Source organism: Lithobates pipiens, unplaced genomic scaffold, assembly GCF_037356315.1.
Source record: "Lithobates pipiens isolate NorthernLeopardFrog02 unplaced genomic scaffold, aLitPip1_a1.2 Scaffold_95, whole genome shotgun sequence".
Taxonomy (NCBI): domain Eukaryota; kingdom Metazoa; phylum Chordata; class Amphibia; order Anura; family Ranidae; genus Lithobates; species Lithobates pipiens.
Window position 1 is genome coordinate 607,108 of NW_027507918.1, and position 8,515 is coordinate 615,622.

The window sequence follows — 8,515 nt, forward strand, 5'->3', positions numbered from 1 at the left end:
AGTTCATTAAAAACTACTTTGTATTATCTCTGGGCCCCTGTTGTTAGATGATACCTGGTTAACATTTTATTGTTCCTATTGTTTACTGTGTTCTCGAAATATTTTAAGATTCTTGCTTAACTGTAACAATGGCCTCCCCATCTGTTGTTGTTTCTTTATTAGCAGGCTCTTTCCTTATATTTAATTTAAGTCTGTGAGGACTCCCGCAGGACCGGACACCGCACCCATTCGCCCCGGACAACCCTCCTCGCCTCCACACAGCGGGAGATTCGACTCGACCGCTGACACACCCCGGACTTTTCATCCTGACTAAGGGTAAGGTAGCAGTGCTACACACTCCTCCGGTTACTCTTCCCTCCCCTCACTGACTATCCTTTTCCTCTCAAACTTTACCCTAGGCCCTCCCCTTTAGATCCCCCCCTCTCTCCTTCCCTACCCCCCTAACGCCGGGACCTGGTCCCTCTGACTCCCGCTGAGACATCTCGAACTCCTTAATCAGGGCACGCCCATATATCGCTTGCCCGCCCTTGGGTCACTCTGCTCCCGGACGCGTAAAACTACTACAACCCAGATTTCTGGTAACTTCAAGTACTTAACCATAGCTGACCAGATCACAATGGCCCCGGCCCACCAACAAGCCCAATCAACCACTCTCAAAGTGGTATCGCAAAATGTAAAAGGGTTAAATATACCCGAAAAACGCAGTCAGATCCTAACTATGATGCATGCCTTGAAGGCAGATGTTATATTCCTACAGGAAACCCACTTCTGCTCAAAAAAAGTTCCCAAAATGACGAACCATAGATACCCTATAGCTTTCCATGCCACTAATCCCCTAGCAAAAACTAAGGGGGTCTCAATTCTAATTTCCAAATCCACCCCATGGCAAATGCTTGACTCCTTCGTAGACCCAGATGGCCGGTATATATTCCTTAAGGGCACCATTCACAACCGGCCCGTTACGCTGGCAAATATTTACAGCCCTAACACAGCCCAACTCAGCTTTTTTCGTTCGACCTTCGAACACCTAACAAACTTTCAGTCTGGTATCACTGTTCTGGGAGGCGATTTTAATGTGACACTCCAGCCCCTTTTAGACTCCTCCTCCGGCTCTTCCTCTCTCCCCTATAAAGCGCTGAAACAGATTAAGACACTCCTGCATAATCTCACACTACATGATTCCTGGCGCACTCTACACCCACACGATAAAGATTTCACGTTCTTTTCTGCACCACATAATCGGTACTCCAGGCTCGACTATCTATTCATATCCCAAAAAGACCTTCCCTTATTGAAGGCAGTCACGATCGAACCTCTTCTTATAGCAGATCACCACCCCGTTACTCTCCTTCTCTCTTTTGCTGAGAAAACCTGGTCCACGAAAACATGGAGACTTGATACCTCACTCCTCACTTCGGAGGCTGATATCAACTCGATCCATTGCAGTTTAACTAACTACTTCCAGGAGAACGACACCCCAAATGTCGCCCCCCTGACGATTTGGGAAGCACATAAGTGCACCATCCGCGGGAAATTTATCGAACTCGCAGCCATTAGGAAAAAAGCGCATCAAGCGTGCTTGAACACACTAATTACTAAAATTAGGGGACTGGAAGCTTCCCATAAACGTACTCAGGCGCAAAATACCCTTCAGGATCTGATAGACACCAGAAAGCAACTCCTGGAAATACTCGATCACAAAACACGTCGTAAAATTACCCTTACTCACAAACTGTTCTATGAACAAGGCAACAAATGTGGGAGACTACTAGCGAGAGCAATTCAGGCCCAAAGAGCAAGTACAATCATACATACCATCAAAGATTCCCACGGTACTACGTATAATACCCCTAAAGATATAGCGACCCAGTTCCAGAGCTATTACAAAGGGCTCTACAACCTCCCCCCCCACTCATGCCAACGACAAGGAACGCACACAAAGAGAGACACTCATCACACAGTTTTTACATAAATATGGCCACACCAAGCTGTCTAGAGAGGCTGCCCAAGACATAGACCATCCACTTACCGAAGCAGAATTTAAAGAAGCCATTAAACAACTTAAGCCAGGCAAAAGCCCTGGTCCGGACGGCCTCACGGCCCCTTATTACAAAACCTTCTCTGATATACTAGCAAAACCCTACCTCAAAGCATTTAATTCACTAAACACAACAACACCACCCTTTCACAGGCTATTGGAAGCCCACATTACAGTGATCCCAAAAAGCGGCAAAGACGCAACAGCGGTCACCAACTACAGACCGATTTCACTACTAGACGTTGACCTTAAGCTATTTGCCAGAATCCTGGCGAACCGCCTCCTTCCTTTTCTCCCCACACTGATTGGCAATCACCAGGTAGGCTTTGTCCCTGGCCGAGAGGCCAGAGATAACACCATAAAAGCGATCAACCTTCATCACTGGTTAACATCTAATAAACAAAGAGGATTCTTTTTATCCCTGGATGCGGAGAAGGCGTTTGACAGGCTGGCCTGGGACTATTTAGGTGCGGTACTGCGCCACCTGGGCTTACCAGGTAGGCTATATAATATGATTATGTCCCTATACACCACCCCTACAGCGAGAATTAGGGTCAACAGCCAGCTGTCAGATGCCTTCCCCATCCAAAATGGAACGAGGCAGGGATGCCCTCTCTCCCCTATTCTTTTCATCCTGACACTTGAACCGCTATTACGACGCCTCCAAGCAAACGACGATATCAAGGGAATACACGTGGCGGGACACACCTACAAACTAGCGGCGTTTGCCGACGATATCCTCTTATTCCTTAAGGACCCACTCACATCTATCCCCAACTTACTGAAAGATTTTGAATTGTTTAACCGTCTATCTAACCTTAAAATAAACTTCTCCAAATCCAATGCCCTGAATATCTCCCTCCCTCCAGACACTGTCATGTAGTGATGGCCCAAACCTCTGACAGGACGTTTCGCGAACGCGGACCGCGAACGAGGCCGACAGTTCACGAAACCGAACGTTTGCGACGGGCCCCATTGACTTCAATGGGAGGCGAACGTTTCAAACCTTCAGGTCGAATTTGCAGCCACGAGGTAATTATTAGCAGGGAAAACATAGTCCCACCACATGGCCAATGACATAACACATGTATGAGGTGAATTTGGGATCGATAACTACAAGCATTCTTTTTTTATATGGGAAATTGTTCTGACAATTCAGGTCTGTGGAGCGCATGAAGGCAATGGAGGAGAGGGAAGGTCAGGGACCAGGGTAGGCAAAGAAGAGGGTGCAGGAGATGATCACCAGCAGCGTGACATACAGCAATGACACCTGCACCGTGATAGAGTCATCTGACAACAGCACCGTGATAGAGAGCACTGACATCAGCAGCGTGATATAAAGCATTAACACCAGCACCGTGACATACAGCATTGACAGCAACACCGTGATAGAGAGTACTGACATCAGAAGCGTGACACACAGCACTGACATCAGTACAGTGATATACAGCACTGACAGCAGCACCGTGATAGAGAGCACTGACATCAGCAGCGTGACATACAGCACTGACATCAGCACCGTGATATACAGCACTGACAGCAGCACCGTGATAGAGGGCACTGACATCAGAAGCGTGACATTAAGCACTGACATCAGCACCGTGACATACAGCATTGACAGCAACACCGTGATAGAGAGTACTGACATCAGAAGCATGACATTAAGCACTCACACCAGCACCGTGATATACAGCACTGACAGCAGCACCGTGATAGAGGGCACTGACATCAGAAGCGTGACATTAAGCACTGACATCAGCACCGTGACATACAGCATTGACAGCAACACCGTGATAGAGAGTACTGACATCAGAAGCATGACATTAAGCACTGACATCAGCACCGTGACATACAGCATTGACAGCAACACCGTGATAGAGAGTACTGACATCAGAAGCATGACATTAAGCACTGACATCAGCACCGTGACATACAGCATTGACAGCAACACCGTGATAGAGAGTACTGACATCAGAAGCATGACATTAAGCACTCACACCAGCACCGTGATATACAGCACTGACAGCAGCACTGTAAGCAGCCCCAGGAGGAAGTCAGCACAGCACAGGGATGGTGTGATCCCCTCATAGTAAGCAGGCCCAGGAGAAACTCAGCACAGCACAGGGATGGTGTGATCCCCTCATAATAAGAACCCCCAGGAGGAAGTCAGCACAGCACAGAGATATCATAAGCAGCCCCAGTAGAAATATGACACCGCTCAACCTCTTCGAAGAGGAGGGTATGGGCATATAGTACGGTGTGCTTTTTTGGGACAAGGAAGTGAGCCAAATGAAGAAAGAAGGTCTGTGTGCTTGATTAAAAAAATAGTTTATAGACATATACATGGTCTACTGGTCACATGTGTTGAATTCCTCGGAGATCCATGCATCATTCATTTTTAGAAATGTGAGGTAGTTAACACTGTCGTGAGCTAGGCGAGTACGCTTATCGGTCACGATCCCCCCTACTGCGCTGAACGTCCTTTCGGACAAGACACTGGATGAGGGGCAAGCCAACAGTTCAATTGCAAATTGGGCAAGCTCTGGCCAGAGGTCAAGCCTGCCCACCCAGTAGTCCAGGGGTTCATCACTCCTCAGAGCGTCCACATCGGCCGTTAACCCGATGTAGTCGGACACCTGACGGTCTAGGCGTTCCCTGATGCTGGATCCGGATGACACCCGTCGATGGGTCGGCTGAAAGAATGACCTCATATCCGAAGTCACCAACACATCTTCAAACCGGCCTCTTCTTGCAGACGCTGATGGCTTGGTACCCGCAAATCCTTCTCTGGGAGTGGGAATTGTTCCTCTGCCAGCGCACGCAAAAGAAGAATGCAGCATTGACTTATTAAGTGCGCATGCGCGGGCACGCCGTAATGGCTGCTTAAGCAGGGCGCTCCGCATCACCTCTACCCCGCGATAGCCCTAAGCACCGCTACACCGACCGAATCTTCCGGATTCCGCCTCCTCTACACAGGGGAACATAGCGAGAACGTTCCGAGATGCCGGGCCCCGCCGCCAGACGAGACCTGGGACCGGACTTCCACAAGGCCGGAGCGAACGGGTGTACCAAGATGGCCGCCGGACATTCTGTCACACAATCACACGCGGCCTCCGGAGAAAAGAAGTCAGAACACAGGCAAGTGATTGCCCCGGCCACTCTCTCATACTCCCAGGTTGCCCAGGGAGGCCAACACCTTCTCCAAACACCTTCCCCAGCTTCCACAGAGTCTCTCCTGGGCCACCATGCGGCAGACAATGCACTGACCCCTCTGGGGCCTACCTCCCCGAATCTCCTGGAAACCCACTCTCCGTACCCCCCTGACCAGGACTCCTTCTCACAGCAGGGAGACCTGTTCCACAAACTCTCCACACTCTTGGAAAGAGGCCTAGCTAACACGGCAGCCCAGATCATGGGAGATATGAAATCAGACTTTGCAAACTTAGGCTCCAGAATGGAAGCCATAGAGAACAAACTGGACATTACTGTTTCCCGCACTAACCAGAATGCTGCCCACATCCAGACCCTGCAGGAACAATTAGATGTGGCCCTCTCCAGGATCGATGACCTGGAAAATAGATCCAGAAGATATAACCTCAGAATTCGAGGCCTACCTGAATCCTACACGGATGTTTCCGCAACAATTCAGGAATTTTTTAAGGACTTGATTCCGAACATCCCGTCTCATCGCCTGGAGTTAGATAGAGCCCACAGGACCCTCGGTTCTATGAGGAAAGATGGTTCCCCGAGAGATATTCTCGTCAAACCACACTTCTACGCTGTGAAGGAGGAGATTCTGAAGCAGTCCAGGCTGCAACCACAGATAGCCTTCCAGGGCCACCAACTCCAGATATTCGCAGACCTGTCTCCGGTCACTATTCAGAAAAGGAGGGCCCTGAAGCCTCTTCTTACCGTCCTCTCTAATCAGGAGATCAAATACCGTTGGGCCTTTCCGTTTGCAGTCAGATTCAACTACAACGGGCATCCCTACGCCTTCTCCAGTCTCCCAGAAGGTGAAAAGCTTCTCCTCCATCTCAAACTCATCTCTCATGAGGCACCCATGGAAGTAACGGCTAATCCTGCTGCATCTGCCAAGCGTCCGCAACCATCGAGCCCGGTCTCTCCAGTCTGGATCCCTGGGAAGAATAAGAAATCAAGAGAGGGAAGACCCCCATAACGTGACTCTCTTCAACCTTTGGGGCACCTGTTTGTTCTTAGATTGGTTTTGGATCGAGTGCCTGGGTCAGGTTTTCCTGTTTGGGAGGAGGTCGAGAACCCCCTCTAGTTGACCTGCCCCAGTGTGATCCCCTACTCAGGTTTATTTTCCTTTTGCATTCTACTTGCTATCCGACAGTTGGGGTCAGACTTACCCCCTACCTTTTTTATTTTTTATTTTTACCCATATGCAAAATTTTTGGGCATCTCATTTTTTTTATTTGTTTGTGGCTGCGTTCCCTTGAGCTCCCCCCAGGACAGCTTCTTTGCGTGACTTAGTGCCTCTTGGAATGGTGATGTATTCGCCATTCGTGGCTGGGGACTCGGGGTCGTGGCGGGCTGGTTGAAGGGGGAGGGTGGGGCCCCTATTTTTCTGGGAACCACCCCCCCCCCCCCTTTTTTTTTTTTTTTTTTTTGGTCATCTGACTAGATTACATCTGTTTATCCATGCCTGACGCTTGATGAGAGACTTTAACCGGATTGATCACATGTTCTCTTTGTTGGTAATGTTTAGATTTATAGTTTAACCTTGATTATCCTTACAGGCCCGCTCCCACCTCTTCTTGAAGGGGAGGGGGAATGGGACCGGTTCATTCTCAACCTATAGCCTTAGCTCTTTGAATACTAGTCTTATCATTCTCTTATTTGCTTGTGCTTGATCGTTATCAACCCGAATTAACTTAGTTCTGGTGCTGTACCGGGATTATCCCGGAGGGAATTTTTCTCTTTATATTACTGGTTGTTAGTTCAGTAAGGGGTAGAGGTGATCCCCTTGCGCCTCAACCCTCACCGCAGAGACAGGTCCTTGTCTCTGCGAGTCAGGGAGTCGGCTCTAGAATACAGACGCCGACGTCTATTACTCTGCGGACCCTCGGGGTGCTCTCCCCTGGGTTACGTAGACCCCCTTGGAAGATGTCTTACTTTCTTGCTCTTATCTCTTTCTTTCTCCCCTTCTCCCTCCCCTTCCCCCTTTGGAGCCAGGTGACAGGATGTTCACGACTGAGGGTCCAGATCTCAGACAGGATCACCTCATCGCCACCTGCCAGACCTGCGTGGAAGAAGCTCGTTATGGGTAAGAGATATCCACTTCTACAGACCTTTACCACCGAGGTTCTATGACAAACTTAGATAACACTAAGAGGCCCCTTAGAATTGCCTCTCACAATGTACAGGGCCTTAACTCTCCCAGTAAGAGGAAACTAGCATTTGAACATTACCGCTCCCTTAACTTAGATATTATCCTCCTACAGGAAACACATTTCCCAATCCGGTACAGCCCCAAATTTCTCCACCCACGGTACCCAACTTTTTTCTTAGCGAACGCCGAGAATAAGACTAAAGGGGTGGGAATCCTTTTCGCTAAATCATGTAGATTTGAGCATTCTTCCACCATCAGAGATCCCGAGGGTAGATACATATTGGTCAAGGGCCTAATTGAGGGAGTCCTATACACCATAGTGTCATATTATGCCCCGAACAAAGGTCAATCCAAATTTTTTCAAGACCTTCTAAAGATTCTCCGGCCCCTCACCGAGGGCAGAGTAATTTTTGGGGGAGACTCTAATGTTGCTTTTGATCAAGGGCTCGATAAAGCCAGACCACAGGGATCTCAGCTCACACGTCCCACTAAGGCTAGCCTATCTATCGCTAGGAAACTACATGAATATGGTCTGATAGATGTCTGGAGGGAGTTGCACCCAACCAAGAGAGATTTCACCCACTATTCCTCCCCTCATCAATCCTATGCTAGAATTGACCATATTCTGGTCCCACCGGGGATGATCCCTTCTATACACAAAGCATCGATTATCGATGTTTCTTGGTCAGATCACTCTATAGTCAGCGCCTCAATACACAAGGTAGTGACAAGGGTGGCGGGGTTCCACTGGAGGCTCAATGAATCTATTTTGAACGATCCCAGTGCATCAAAAGACATTGAGGACGCCTTGAAAGAGTACTTTCTTCTTAATGCAGTGGGGGGAATCTCACCAGAGACCCTATGGGCGGCCCACAAAGTCGTGATCAGGGGTAAAATCATAGACATAGCTTCACGCATTAAAAGGGAACGTACGTTCTTCATCAAAAACCTAGAAACCAAATTTAAAACACTACAATCCCAACACAAACAAGAACCGTCAAGGGCTCTGGCAGACTTGGTTGACGCTTCCAGACTAGAGTTGAACTTAGCTTTGACTGCTAGAACCGAAAAGGAAATCTGGTGGAGCAGTGCCAAATTTCATAACCAGAAGGATAAGATTGGCT